Below are 13,323 nucleotides of genomic sequence, written 5' to 3' on the forward strand. Positions count from 1 at the left end.
CCCCCAGCCACTCAGCCCTGAACTCTGAAGTGCTCCGGAGCAGCTGAGCTGACTGGCCCTTGCCAGGATGCCTGGCACCAGCTGGCTGGGGAGGCCTGGGACAGAGGGTTTGTTCCCAGGGCCCGGACACATGCACAGAGAGTCACATGTATGCATGGGCAGGGACCATGTGCCCACCCCGCAGCAGCAGGCACAGGCACCCCCTCCTCTCCCCAGTGCCCATGGATGGCTTGGAGAGCTGCAGGTCACTCCTACCCCGGGGCCCTGGCCAAGACCATGCTGGGGTGGCCACAGACTGGTGGCAGATAAAGCAGGCAGTCCAAGAAGTCATCTCGCCAGCATTTTATCCACCCCTCAGGCCAGCTTCAGTTCCTTCATGCTGTGCTGCGTGCCCACATCCAGGGGCGAGGGTTCACACTGGTGCACAGCGTCGCCCCTGTAGGTTCCCCCATCCCAGCCCTGTCCCCCTGTCCCCTGAGGTGGGGTGCTATTCACCTGAGCCTTCTCTGGGTCAACACCCTCCGCTTGTCCCAGGGGTCTGCCCCACCCACCTGCAGGGGGTCAGTCCCAGCACCGTTCTTTGACGTGCTCCTGTCTGGGGCTGTCCCTATGGACACTCAGTACCCAGAACTGAACCCATCTCCTCCCTCAGTCCAGGACCTTCACCTCTATTAATGTTACCCAAGGTCCCGTTCGCTTTCTGGTTGTTTCCTTTCCCTGCATCTCACCACGACTTCCATCCCCCCCTCAAGTGTGTGTGGCACACCAAGGGCCTGTGCCCAGGCCAGCGGCTCATGGCGTTGGTTGTCTCTCTGAGCCTCTCCCCATCAGGGTCTGCTTAAAGCCCCTGTACATCACCCAGGGTCAGACCCCAGTCCTGACCCCGCAGTCCCCCCTGCATGGCCTGGCCCTCCTCAGGTCCAGCCTCTTCCCCATCCCTCCTCACTTCCACCGACACCACCCACCGGCCGGGTTCAAAGAAGGGGCTCAGCCAACATCTGCAGGGGAATCCATCCAGGGCCTGAGCTAGTGGAGACTCTGGTGTGGGGAAGAGCTTAGATGTCGCTGGCAGTGGACACCCTTGGGTGGGTCCCAGGTTGAGAAGCCTCAGTTCTTCATCTGTAAAATGGGGATCATCTTTTTCGACTGATAAACTGTTATGAGGCATGTAAAGGGCTGGGTGTGGAGCAGGTGGGGGTGAGGCTGGGCTGTCCCACCCTGGCCCAGGACGCTGAGCCCAGCCAGGGCCGGATCACTCCTCTGGTCAGCAGGCCCTGACATGAGGGGCGAGCTGGCTGAGGAGGGCACCTTGGCCAAGCCTGGAGCCTTGGGCATTTCTGAGGCCACAGTGCCCCCTGGTGGCTGTGCAGTCCCCCCCCAAAGGACCGTGCCCTGAGCCTCAGACCTTGGTCCCCAACAGCTCACCCAGAGCAAGGTTCGTTGTCACCATTTTACAAATGAAGGCCAGCAAGGGTGATTGAGCTGCCCGGAGTCACAGTCAACCAGAAGCAGAGGCAGACCTCACACTGGGGGATACCCAACTCCCAAGCGCCCCTGAAAGCACCCAAGGGGCCTAGGCTCAGAGAACCTCCCCAGCATCTCCCACCCTCCTACAGCGCAGGGAGGTCTCCAAACAGAATTAGTTTGGATTTGCTTGGTCCTGAAAGCACCCAAGGGGCCTAGGCTCAGAGAACCTCCCCAACATCTCCCACCCTCCTACAGCGCAGGGAGGTCTCCAAACAGAATTAGTTTGGATTTGCTTGGTTGTAAAGATGACCCCTGACACTCAGAGGGGGAGAAAGGGACAGGTCTGTGGGTCAGGGGCTCCTCAGGGGCCACCCCACCTCCACCACTGCCGCTGCCTGCACTGCTGCTGGGGCCTGTTCAGGGCAGGACTGGGCAGGTCTGATGTCAGCCCCAGAGGTGGGACCTCTCAATCCCCCAACCCCCTGCACCTCCCGTGCCTTTCTCTGCCACTCAGACCCCCAGGCCTCCCTCTGGTCATCATCCTAGGGCATCAGCCCTGGAAGAAACTTGGGGTTCCTTGCCCTACTTGACCAAAGCCAAGTGAGTCCTAGAGTGGGAAAGGGGCTGGTCAGGGTACCCCGCTGGTCTTGGGCAGAACCAGGGTATACCCATTTCTCCTAAATCCCTGACGTGGGCCTCTTCCCCTACCCAGGGGATTTCATGAATGTAGAAAGTGCTCAGGGCCAGGAGTGCCTCCGAGACCCTGCTGGTGGGGTCTACTGGTGGTCTTTTAGGCGATGGCAAGTGGGGAGGGAAGAGCCAGCACTCACAGTGCCCAGGCGGTCCTGCTTCCTGCAGGGGGAAGGCACCAAGGGTCCCAGCAGACCCCCTCTGACAGCCATGTCTTCCTTTGTCCACAGGGCGCTGTGCAGAGCTGCAAGTCCATGTCACCGAGGCTGTGGCCACAGCAGCTGAGCAGAGAGAGCTGATCGCCCGCCTGGAGCAGGACCTCAGCACCATCCAGTCCATCCAGCGACCTGACGCCGAGGTGAGCCCACCCCCTTCCCCCACCACTTACCACCTGCCTTGTGTTCCTTCAGCCTCAGAAAACACCAACTTCCCAGGTAAGCCAGCCATTACTCAGGTGGCCAGTGTCAGCTTGCCCCTCCCCAAGGCTGTCACCTACAGTCTCTGGGTTTTTCCTTCTCTCCCCATGCAGGCCACCCTCCCCCCAATTTGAGATGCCAGGCCACAGGGCTTCCTTAAGCTGGCACAAAGCACCCTGTGTCTAGTACCTGGACCTCTGTCCTGAGAGCTCTAGGCAGAGGCAAGACCAGGATTATGTACCCATCTCACAACTAAAGGACCCGAGACCCTGACATCACAGAAGGATGGACCCTAAAGGGCCCTCAGAGGGCATCCCCCTCCTGTCATGTACAGATGAAGAAATGGGCTTGGGGAGAGAAACTGGGCTGCCCCAGGTCACATGGCAAGCTGGCTGCAGGACTGGGGGCGCCCTGGTATCTGATGCACGTCAGGACCTAGTGGCAGGATGAGGGTGCTGAACTCCAGCCTCAGGATTGACTTGGGCCCAGCCTCCTCCCCTCTGGTAACCCATGCTAGGTGTCCAGATCCAGGCCCTCCTGCAGCCAGCCTCACCACCGGGCCATGCTGAAAGGGTGTACTCAGTGCCCACGACGCAGAGGCTCCTCCCCATCTCTTCCTTTCACTCACAGGGCGCTGCTGAGCTGGAGAAGATCCCGGAGCCCATCAAGGAGGCCACGGCCCTGTTCTATGGTGAGGAGGGAGTGAGTGGCAGGGTGGGGCGCGGGGAGGGGAGCAGGTGGTGCAGTCTGAGTGCCCAGATCCCCAAGAAGCACTCCCCTCCCTCGAGGAAGGTCAGGGTCCCCCACCCCAGCAATGCAGCAGCAAACTTAAAAGTGTGGGTGAACCCCCAACCTGCCCTTGTGAGGGCTGCTGGGCCAGGATATGGTGGAGGGAGTGCCATGGCCTCCTAGTTCTCTCAGTGCCTCTTTACTTCCCCAGGTACTCGGGGCCTTGTGTGACAGATGCAGGGGTCTCAGATCCAAGTACAGGGTGATGGGGAGGGGAGCTCTGGGGTCTGGCCCTCTGACAGTACTGGTGGGTGAGCTGGGCCCCTCCCCAGGGACCCTAGTCACAGGTTAGAGCCCTCCCCTATCCCATTCTCATTCCTCCCAGGTTCCCTGGCTGTCCCTTCCCCTCCCCCGACCTGCTCAGTACCAGGTGGTCAGACACGCTTGTGGCTTCTTACCCCATGGCACTTGGCCAGAAATCCCTCAGGGCTGAGGCCACCTGACGCAAGGGCCCCCTGCTCAGCTGTGCCTCCCGCCACCCCAAGCCACTCTTCTCTCCCTCCTAGGACCCTCGGCACCAGTCGGTGGCACCCTCCCAGAGGGCCAGGTGGATTCACTGCTTTCCATCATCTCCAGCCAGAGGGAGCGCTTCCGTGCCCGGAACCAGGAACTGGAGGCTGTGAGTCACGTCCTCCCCTCCCCTACATTCCTCTGACCCAAGGACACAGTGGTGGAAGACACAGGCTTGAGGGTAAAAGACGTGTCACAGACCATAAACCACACTTGGACTAGATTTGTTCTGTGCAGTCAGGGAGGACTTCCTGGAGGAGGTAGTGTTGTGCTGGGCTTTGAAAGAAGAATCAGATGCTCAAGATAGAGCAGACAGTGGGAGGGAGGTTTTGGTGATGGGACACAATAACTAACTACAATGTATATTGACAAAATAAATAAAAATAAAATAAAATAAAATAAAATAAAAAAGATAGAGCAGACAGGGGACCAATGAGCCAGAGGGGAGTGCAGGTGGTTCCAGGGCTGCAGGCAGGAGTCGTAGGAAAGAAGACAGTGTCAGGCGAGTGCCCTGCCGCCAGGCTGGGGTGCGTGGGCTTCACTCTGCAGGCAGGGCCACCAGCAAAGGACTTAAGCAGGGAAGTGATGCTGCAAGAATGGAGGACAAGAAGGGTCACTTGTGTAGCCAATTCAGGACAGAAGCCTGGCCCAGGAAGAAGACCAGGGAGTGGTTACCATCGTCCGGGAAGACATGTCCAAATCAGCTGCGGGAGTGGGGAAGCAGGAGCGGACTGGGGAGAGGATGGTCTCTGAACCCCTGTAAAGATGGACAGTGTAGAGATGTTGAAGAGCTCTGTGGGGTCAGGGAGAGGGCGGCACCCAAAGAGGCTGCTGGCTGCTGAGCACCTGGCTGGTGGCCTTCCTGGAGGGGTACCAGGAAGAGGGGGCAGTCTGTACAGACGACCAGTTTAGTCGACAGCCTACAACGGTGAGGTGCCTGAAGAACCGCCACAGATGAGTTGCCCCCGTGTGGGCGCTGATGACACATGGATGGTGACTGCAGCGCCAGCAGGATGGACGTAGTCCCTGGAAGAAGATGGAACAGGACACGACAGGGTCAGGGAGGGACTGAGGGAAGCCAGAGCTGGAGGTGTCGGGAACTCCAAGACTGAGGGCCAGCTCGTGGGCACTGCATGTGGACACTGGAACCATAAGACTGCAGAGAGCCTGCGTGACAGACCAGAGGAGCACCTCGAGGAGGCACCACCCTGCCCTTGAGGACTCTGCAGACACCCCCGCACACACTGCTCTCCCAGTGAGAACAGAGCCAGGAAGTTTTCCACCCTTCTGTGGGAGTCACAGGCCAGACCCAGTGCTGGTACAGTGACAAGGGTGGGTCACATCCAATGGGCACCTCCAGGCACCTCATACAAGTGGAATCACACAGTATTTGTCCTTTTGTGACTGACTTATTTCATGTAGCATAATGTCCTCAAGGTTCATCCATGTTGCAGCATGTGTCAGAACTTCCTTCCTTTTCAAGGCTGAATAATATTGCATCATGTATCTACACCACCCACCTGTCCACGGACACTTGGGCTGCTTCCATGTTTTAGCTGTTGTGAATAATGCTGCTCTAAACATGGGTGTGCAAATATCTCTTTGTGACCCTGCTCTCTATCCTTTGGGGTATATACCCAGAAGTGGGATTGCTGGATCATATGGTAATTCTATGTTTAATTTTTTTGAGGAAACTCCATCCTACCATGTAGGTACAAAAGTACCTACTTTTTTGTACTGCTTTAATTTTGAATAATATGAAGGAAACACCTATTCAAGCATTTGAATAAACTGAAAAATGAGATCCCATGTCACCTTGCCCCTAGATTGACAAACATTAAAGCCACATACTGTAGGATTCCATTTATATGAAATGTCCGGAATAGGCAAACCCACAGAGACAGAAGGTAGAGTCATGGTTGCCAGGAAATAGGGGAGGAGGGAATGGGGAGTGACCGCTGACAGGTTAGAGGTTTCTTATTGGGGTGATTAAAATGTTCTGGAATTAGATATTGGGGGTGGTTGCATAAAAATGACTGAATAATACACTTAAAATGGTGTTTATGTTATGTGAATTATATCTCAAGAATGATTTTTTAAAAGGCTGATAATACCAAAAACAAACAAAATAGGAAGAAACCTGAACCAAGAATGGTGACTTCTGTCTGGGGTGGGACCACAGGAGAGGAAGGGGGACTTGCTAGAGGGGGCAGCCTTGAGCAGTCTGGCAGGTCAAGAAGAAGGGGCTCCGGGTAGGTGGAGCAGTCCCTGTGCCAGCGTGTAGGCCCCTCCACTAGCCCTTCCACCCACCCGCTGCCTGCCCGCAGGAGAGCCGCCGGGCCCAGCACACCATCCAAGCCCTGCAGAGCGAGCTGGACAGCCTGCGCGCTGACAACATCAAGCTCTTTGAGAAGATCAAGTTCCTGCAGAGCTACCCCGGCCGGGTGAGTGCCCGCCCCAATTGCAGCCACAGGTGTACCAGGCAGGGGGAGAGGACGATCAGGGCATGCAAGGCGGGAGGGTCAGGGGCAGTGATCTGCTGGGCAGCACTGGCCCTGGGGGGCCCCCAGAGGCTATCCAACTCCCCCTACCTGCCCCCTAAGCTGGGGAGCAGCAGGAGGTGGCAAGGGGCTCACAGACCCCAGGCCCGTGAGTCTGAGCAACCCTCCTGTGAAGTGGGGATGACCCACTAGCTGACGCAGGATCTGGGAATTTAACCCCAGGGTGTTGACCATGCAGGACAGGCCCTGAGGAATCAGTATGTTTTAAACATATATTTTTCAAAACAAAGAATTTGGTCCAACACCCCGAAAACCAATTAAGTGAAAGGAGTGGAAACCTACCCACTACGTTCTTCTGGGCCAGGTAGGTCTGGCCTTGGCTGCTCTCAGCCCCCAGGGACCACCTCATGCAAGGAAACCCTTTCCCTGACTAAGGGGAGACAGTGGGCAGTAAACAGGCAGGGAGCAACGACACTCCCCGTGGGGCCTTCTGGGCCTAAGACCCTCGGCCACTAACCCCCATCCCCACCCATTGGAGCTGTTCCTAGGCCACCAGAGGGCGCCCACACTCTGCAAACTAGTCCCATTCTGTTGGTGGCCGGCAGGTGGCGGCGGGTCCTTTCCTTTCGCAGGTGCCTGCTACCCCCCACACTCCCAGCAAACCCCCTCAAAATTCCCCTCCCCGCACCTGGGCCCAACCTGCCTGTCTTGTACCTTCCAGCCCTATCTAGGCCTCGGTTCCCTATACGTACCCAGAGACACTGTGGCCCTGACCAGGTGGGATCCCTCCCCGCACCTGGGCCCAACCTGCCTGTCTTGTACCTTCCAACCCTATCTAGGCCTCGGTTCCCTATACGTACCCAGAGACACTGTGGCCCTGACCAGGTGGGAAGACTCTGACCCTAGGCGATGCCCCTGTGACACAAGGTGCCAGCCACATGCACGTTGTCAACCTGCCCTCTCTCCCAGCTCGGGGATCTGGGGCTCCCTCCCCCACCACCCTTTTGCAGATGAGGAAACAGGCTTCACTGTGATTCCATCAGCCTGCCTTCCCTCGTGTGCTTGGCCTTCCTGTTGGGTGCGGGTGACTGACAGGACTCTCCTCCTCCCTCCCCACGCAGGGCAGTGGCAGCGACGACACCGAGATGCGGTACTCGTCCCAGTACGAGGAGCGCCTGGACCCCTTCTCCTCCTTCAGCAAGCGGGTTCGTGCTCTGGGCGGGCCCCCTGCTCACCTGGCCTCAGTCACACAGCATCCAGCCCTCCATTACCCCCACCCACCTGCCCGCACCCGTTCACTCGGGGCCAGTGTTGCCACGCCAGGCTCTGCACACACCCCACCCCAACCAGGCCAGGAGCTCCCAAGGGCCACCCCCTCGCTGCTTTGGTGCTGTGGAGGCCTGGGGCCCACCCAGGAATGCCTGCTGATGGCTACCTGAGGGTGTGCACAATGGACGGGTTAGCCCGGAGTGCACCTGGGGGGCAGGCAGACGTGCAAAGAGCCAGTTACAGCTCCCCGAGTCAGGGGATGGGTAGTGGGACCCCCCAACTCCCCTCCCTGCCGAGGCTGCAGATGCTCTGCCCATGAAGAACGTTCCCATAGGCAGAATGGGCTGCTGCAGAGGGGAGGAGGGGCTCATACTGATGTTGGGGGAGCCCAGAATGTCACACTGGGGACCCCTGGCAGCCCCTGAAGTTCTGCGGGAAGAGCGAGGCAGGGCAGCGCATGGACGGGCAGGGCTCCCCTCTCTGCAGCGAGCGGAGCCATGGGCCCTTTGGGATCCTTTCCTCATCATCTCTCCCCCTTCAGGAGCGGCAGAGGAAGTACCTGAGCCTGAGCCCGTGGGACAAGGCCACACTCAGCATGGTGAGTCCCCTCCCCTGTGCCCACCTGGGACAGGCTGAGCCCCTGTCTCTGGGTACCTTGTCACCTGCCCTCCAGCTCCGTCTGGAGAATCCCCAGGGATCCCACTGACCCCTCACAGGCCCTGCCAAGAGTGGATGGGTGACCTGGGGCAGGGTCCCTCCCGCTCCTGGATGGCTCCTCTGGTAGCACCATTCACAGTAGTTTCTGGAATTGTGCTGCAGGGGTGCCCTCCCTCAGAACTCCTGCAGCTTGAGCCCCCCCACCCATAACAGAGCAGTGGGAGCCCCAGCTCCCTGCCCCTGGCCTCCCGCTGCCGCCCTGGGGCCCTCTCTGCAGGATGGGCTGGGCCTGCCCCACCCCACTCCATCCCACTCCACCCCTCTGTTGCTCCCCAGGGGCGTCTGGTTCTCTCCAACAAGATGGCCCGCACCATTGGCTTCTTCTACACGCTGCTCCTGCACTGCTTGGTCTTCCTGGTGAGTGTCCAGACTGGCAGGCCAGGGATGCATCCAGCACATTCCCTGGGCCTCCTGGGCAGCAGGGACCCTGTTACTGGGGCCTGGCCCTGTGCCTACCCAGAGCCACACCCTCAGCTCTGGGCCACTTCTCTCCCCTTGGCCCACTTCTTTCCCCTTGGCCCACCTGGGGACTGAGGGGCCCACCCAGGGGTCCCTGCCCCACCAGGGCAGCAGCTGTGGAAGTCTGGCTGACCACACCCAAGGCCCAGTCCTGCAGGGTCTAGGTGGAAAGCAAGGCTGTATTGGGAGCCTGAGGCAGGAGGGGGGCAGGTCTAACTACCTCCCCCAAGGGACAGCCAGGTGGGCTGTGCACAGGAGGGACATCTTGAACTGAATCCTCAGGTGCAGGGCCTCATTGCAGTTGGTGGGCAAAGGACATGCAGAGGCCTAGTGATGCCTCCGTGCCTGCCAAGTGCGCAGAAAAGAGGGGTAGGCTGTGTCTATGGAAGGTTCCAGCCTCAGGGACCCCACCCCAGCCAGGCCACAGTCAAGATGGCCCCTACAGGACTCACCTGGGCTCCAACTCAGACCCCAGGGCCCAGCGGGTCCTGGCCTTGCCCAGGGTATGCCCCAGGGTGTTAGGGATGGCACCTGTACCTGAGTCTTTCTGTCTGTGAAACAGACAGGCACAGCGGTGTCTCAGGCCCACCTGCCCTGGGGCTTGGGCCACAAGCACTGTCATATCCAGGGGCCAGGCACAGGGGTTCTAGATGGGCTGCAGGTATGGCCATGGGGCAGGTGGGCAGCTCACAGTGTCTCCACCTGGCAGGTGCTCTACAAGCTGGCATGGAGCGAGAGCGTGGAGAGGGACTGCGCCACCTTCTGCGCCAAGAAGTGAGGACACCTACCAGGGCCCCAGCACAGCCCTGCACCCAGCCCCCAGCCCCACCCTGCGACCTCCCAGCCACTTCACTGTGTTCCTTGCATCTCCAGCCCTCCACCCTAGCCCCCCACCGTGCCCAACCCCCAGCCCCCACCGTGTCGCACAGTACAGGCACCCCCCCCCCAACACACGTTTCTCTCCTTTTTACACTTGGCCTCACCAAAAGTTTCTGTGTCCCCCAGGTTCGCCGACCACCTGCACAAGTTCCATGAGAACGACAACGGGGCAGCGGCTGGTGACTTGTGGCAGTGACACCCGGGGGTCTCCCCCACGACAGTGATGGCTGCATTTCCCACCCCTCCTTGCTCAGCTGCTTTTAATGACTTAGCTGTCCCTGGAGAATCCCCCACGGAAACTGCCCTTCTCCTCTGCCCAACAGCTGCCAGAGGTCCCAGGTCCCCTCCGGCCCCCTTGAAAGAATGTCTGAACTACATCAGGCCCCTAGGTCCAGATAGCCCCTAATGCCCGGCCAGGCTGAGCCAGAGGGGCCCCCTTAGGCCCCACTTCAGGCTGGTGACCCAGCCTGGGCTCTGCCCACAGCCTGACCTGTAGCCCTGGTGGCAGAGGACCCTAGCTGTAACACTGACTGATTCATCACTGATTCTGGCCAAGGTTAATCCAGTTTAAATTCTCCGGGACCGTCTGCACCAGGGCTCTGGGACACCTTAGGCTCCCCTAAGACCTGCCCCCTGACAAGAGGTTTAAGGCCCTTCCTTTCAGGCCAGTGTGCTTTTGAGTCCAACCTCCCACCTGCCTTTGTCACTGACCCCACCTCCCAGAGGACATAAGTTTGACAAGACTTTGTCTGCTCACCACCCCACCCCAAGAGGGGGAGCCCCAAGTGTGGGACAGTTTCCATTACCCGCTTCCTGTCCCCAGATATATGTGATTTCTGCTTTCTTCTTTAGCAAGATATTCTGGTTTCTAGGTGAGGAAGAATCTCCATGAGCCCCGCATGTCCCAGGCTCTTCAGACCCAAGGACTGGTCTGAGCAGCCAAGCGTTTCTTGGCCAAGCAGAAGTGGCAGTGGGCCATCCTAGCATAGCCACCTCTCAGGGCCACTGGCAGATCTTCCTAAGTTAGATTTGCGCTTGCATGTTCAGCTTTGCACATTTGGAATAAACCATGGTTGCAGCCACGCTGGTGCCCATGCTCTGTGACTCTGGAGCTCTGGGACACTGAGGGGACTGGAGGCTGGTGCACCGGCTACACCACTCCTGAGAGCTGGGACTGGACCTCATAACTGGTCTGTTGATGTGGGGCACAGCCACATAGGACCTCTCTCTCCCTCTTCCTGTTCCCAAGAATCCCATGAGTGGGTCCAGAGCCTTGATGAAGTCCAAACTCACAGTGTCTGAGTTCTCTCCAGCAGACAAGCAACCACAATGAAATGGCAAATCCATTCCTTTACTCAAAAACCTCCTATCAGGCAGTGGTAGAATGTATGACGTATCTTGGATCCACGTCAGCTTGTGGGGAATCCCTGCTTCCCTTTCTGTGTGCACCAGAGCCGCATCAGGAGCATGCCCCTTTCCCTTGGAGCCCACGCCCACCAAGCCCCCTGAGCACCAGCCTTGCCTGGGGACTCCTTTGAGCCACAGGTCTGGGCTACCTCACCCCAGGCCAGCCCCACTCACGTAGCCCCCTCACGCCCAGGTGGAGGGGCACTTCCTCTTGATCTGTCATGGTTGGCATTACCGCACTATCCAGGCGACCCCCAAGGCTGGCTCCAAACCCACTCCCACTCTGCAGTCCACCAGGCCAGAGTCCCCTGTGCTATCTCGGCTGAGTTTTAGTCCTGAACAGTCTGCAATTTGTGCATCACAAGGAGGGGCCCCACTCCCGTCCCCCCTCATCATCTTCCCCATCAGAACTTCCTCCAAGGCCCCAGAGCTGCCTGCCCTCAGATACCCAGGATGGACCTGTCCTCCCTGACCCTCCTTCCAGTCCCCCATGACAGCTGCTCTTGGCCAACCATGTGTCTCCCTCCCCGCCCCAAACCTAGGCACTTCCACATCTCCCGTTAGTTCCTCCTTGTGGGCTGGAGTCACCAGGCAGCAGCCCCTCCTCACTTCCTCCTCCCTGGGGATCAGAGCGATTGGCCTGCTCAGGGCTTCACATGCCAGGACTCTCTCTGGCCACTGACAGCGCACCAGCAGAGCTCAGCCCCCAACTCTGAACCAGGTTAGTCCACTGAGAGCCAGACTCACCCTTCTCCCAGGAGGGTGGGGTCCACAGCCCTGTGACAGGGTATAGAGCCTTCCTCTCCCCCACCCCCACCTCACCCTTCTGGCCTCATTCATAAGTGTCCTGGTTCCCAGCCAGGCCTCCAGGTCTGTGTGGAGCTCCAATCGATGGCTGGACCACTGCCTAAGCTTTCATTAAGTGTTTGCTGGCCATGTCCTGCCAGGGCAGCAGCTGGTGTGTGTGTGGCAGGGAAGGGACTAGGTAGCAGGGCCTCCGACGAGGCTGCCTTGCTTCAGCGCCCCTGTGGAAGGCAGCGCCAGGGCTGGTGGGCAGCGGGCGAGAGCTCCAGCCAAGACTCCACCTCCACTTGCCCAGGGCTCCTCCATAGGCTCCACCCTTCATCTGTAAGATGGGGATAAAAACCCTTGCCTGTCCTGCTTCCTGGGAAATTAGAGATGTGAAATGGCTTTGGTTAAAAGGCTCTCTACAAAGGTCAGAGGTCACTATGGGTGGGGGAGGGCAACAGATGGAGGCTCTCCCTGCAAGAAGGGAGACCACAGAACTGCCAGAGGTGAGAGCAGGGAGAAGCTGACCTAACCCCCTGTAGGGGCTACAGGCTTGGGCCAGGGAGCAAGAAGGGAGAGGAGGGGAGAAGGCACTCGGACCCTCACCCACCTTTCCCCTGGAGCAAGCAATAGGTCGCATCTCTGAGTGGCCCCTTGCACACCTCTGCTCACACCGATGCCATCCTCTCTTCTGAGTCCCCTTCCAGGCCTGCTGGAGCCCCTGCACCTCTTCTGGGAAGCCTCCAGAAGGCCCCTGGTGCTCCCGGGACCAGCAGGACTCTGTTTTCTTAGCCCAACTTGTCTCTGACCTAGTCTAGGCCCAGTTCTGGAGCCCAACAGGGTTGAGAAAGCCAGGACTGTGCCCCCATCACCCCCGTATGACCTCTGACAGCTATCCGGTGGCATCAGTCTCCCCGTCACGTGAAGGTTGGGAGGTGGGGGTCGTCTTCAAGAGATCTTCCCCACCCTGTGGCCCCGCGCCGGGAGGGCTGGAGGGAGGGGGCGTGCTCGCCCTCGGAATTTATGAGAACCAGACGTCGACTTCCACTTCGTTGCGACATCTGGGCCTCCTCGAGGTTCCCATTGTCCCCGCGGCAGAGGGTACGGCCACAGCAGAGGTCCCCACTGGGCGCCCGTCACCAAGGGGCGCTCCGAGGGCGTCCGCCCCATACACCGCACCATGCAGAGCCCCCGCCCGGCCCCACCATCCGCGCTCCCGGAGTCACCAACCCGGGACCTCTGCCACGGGGAGATTCTGGCGCCTGGCCCGGGACCGGCTCCACGACACAGGGCCCCCCGGCCCAGATGGGGCGACTCGGGGCCAATTCCTAACCCTTCTGGGACCCAGGGTTGAGCGATCCCGGCCTCGCCGCCTCGGGGAAGAAGCGAGCACCGGCCTCGGGCGCCGCTCGGGCTCAGCGAAGGGCGGG

The sequence above is a fragment of the Galeopterus variegatus genome, unplaced genomic scaffold (genome assembly GCF_000696425.1).
Source record: "Galeopterus variegatus unplaced genomic scaffold, G_variegatus-3.0.2 Scaffold164, whole genome shotgun sequence".
NCBI lineage: Eukaryota > Metazoa > Chordata > Mammalia > Dermoptera > Cynocephalidae > Galeopterus > Galeopterus variegatus.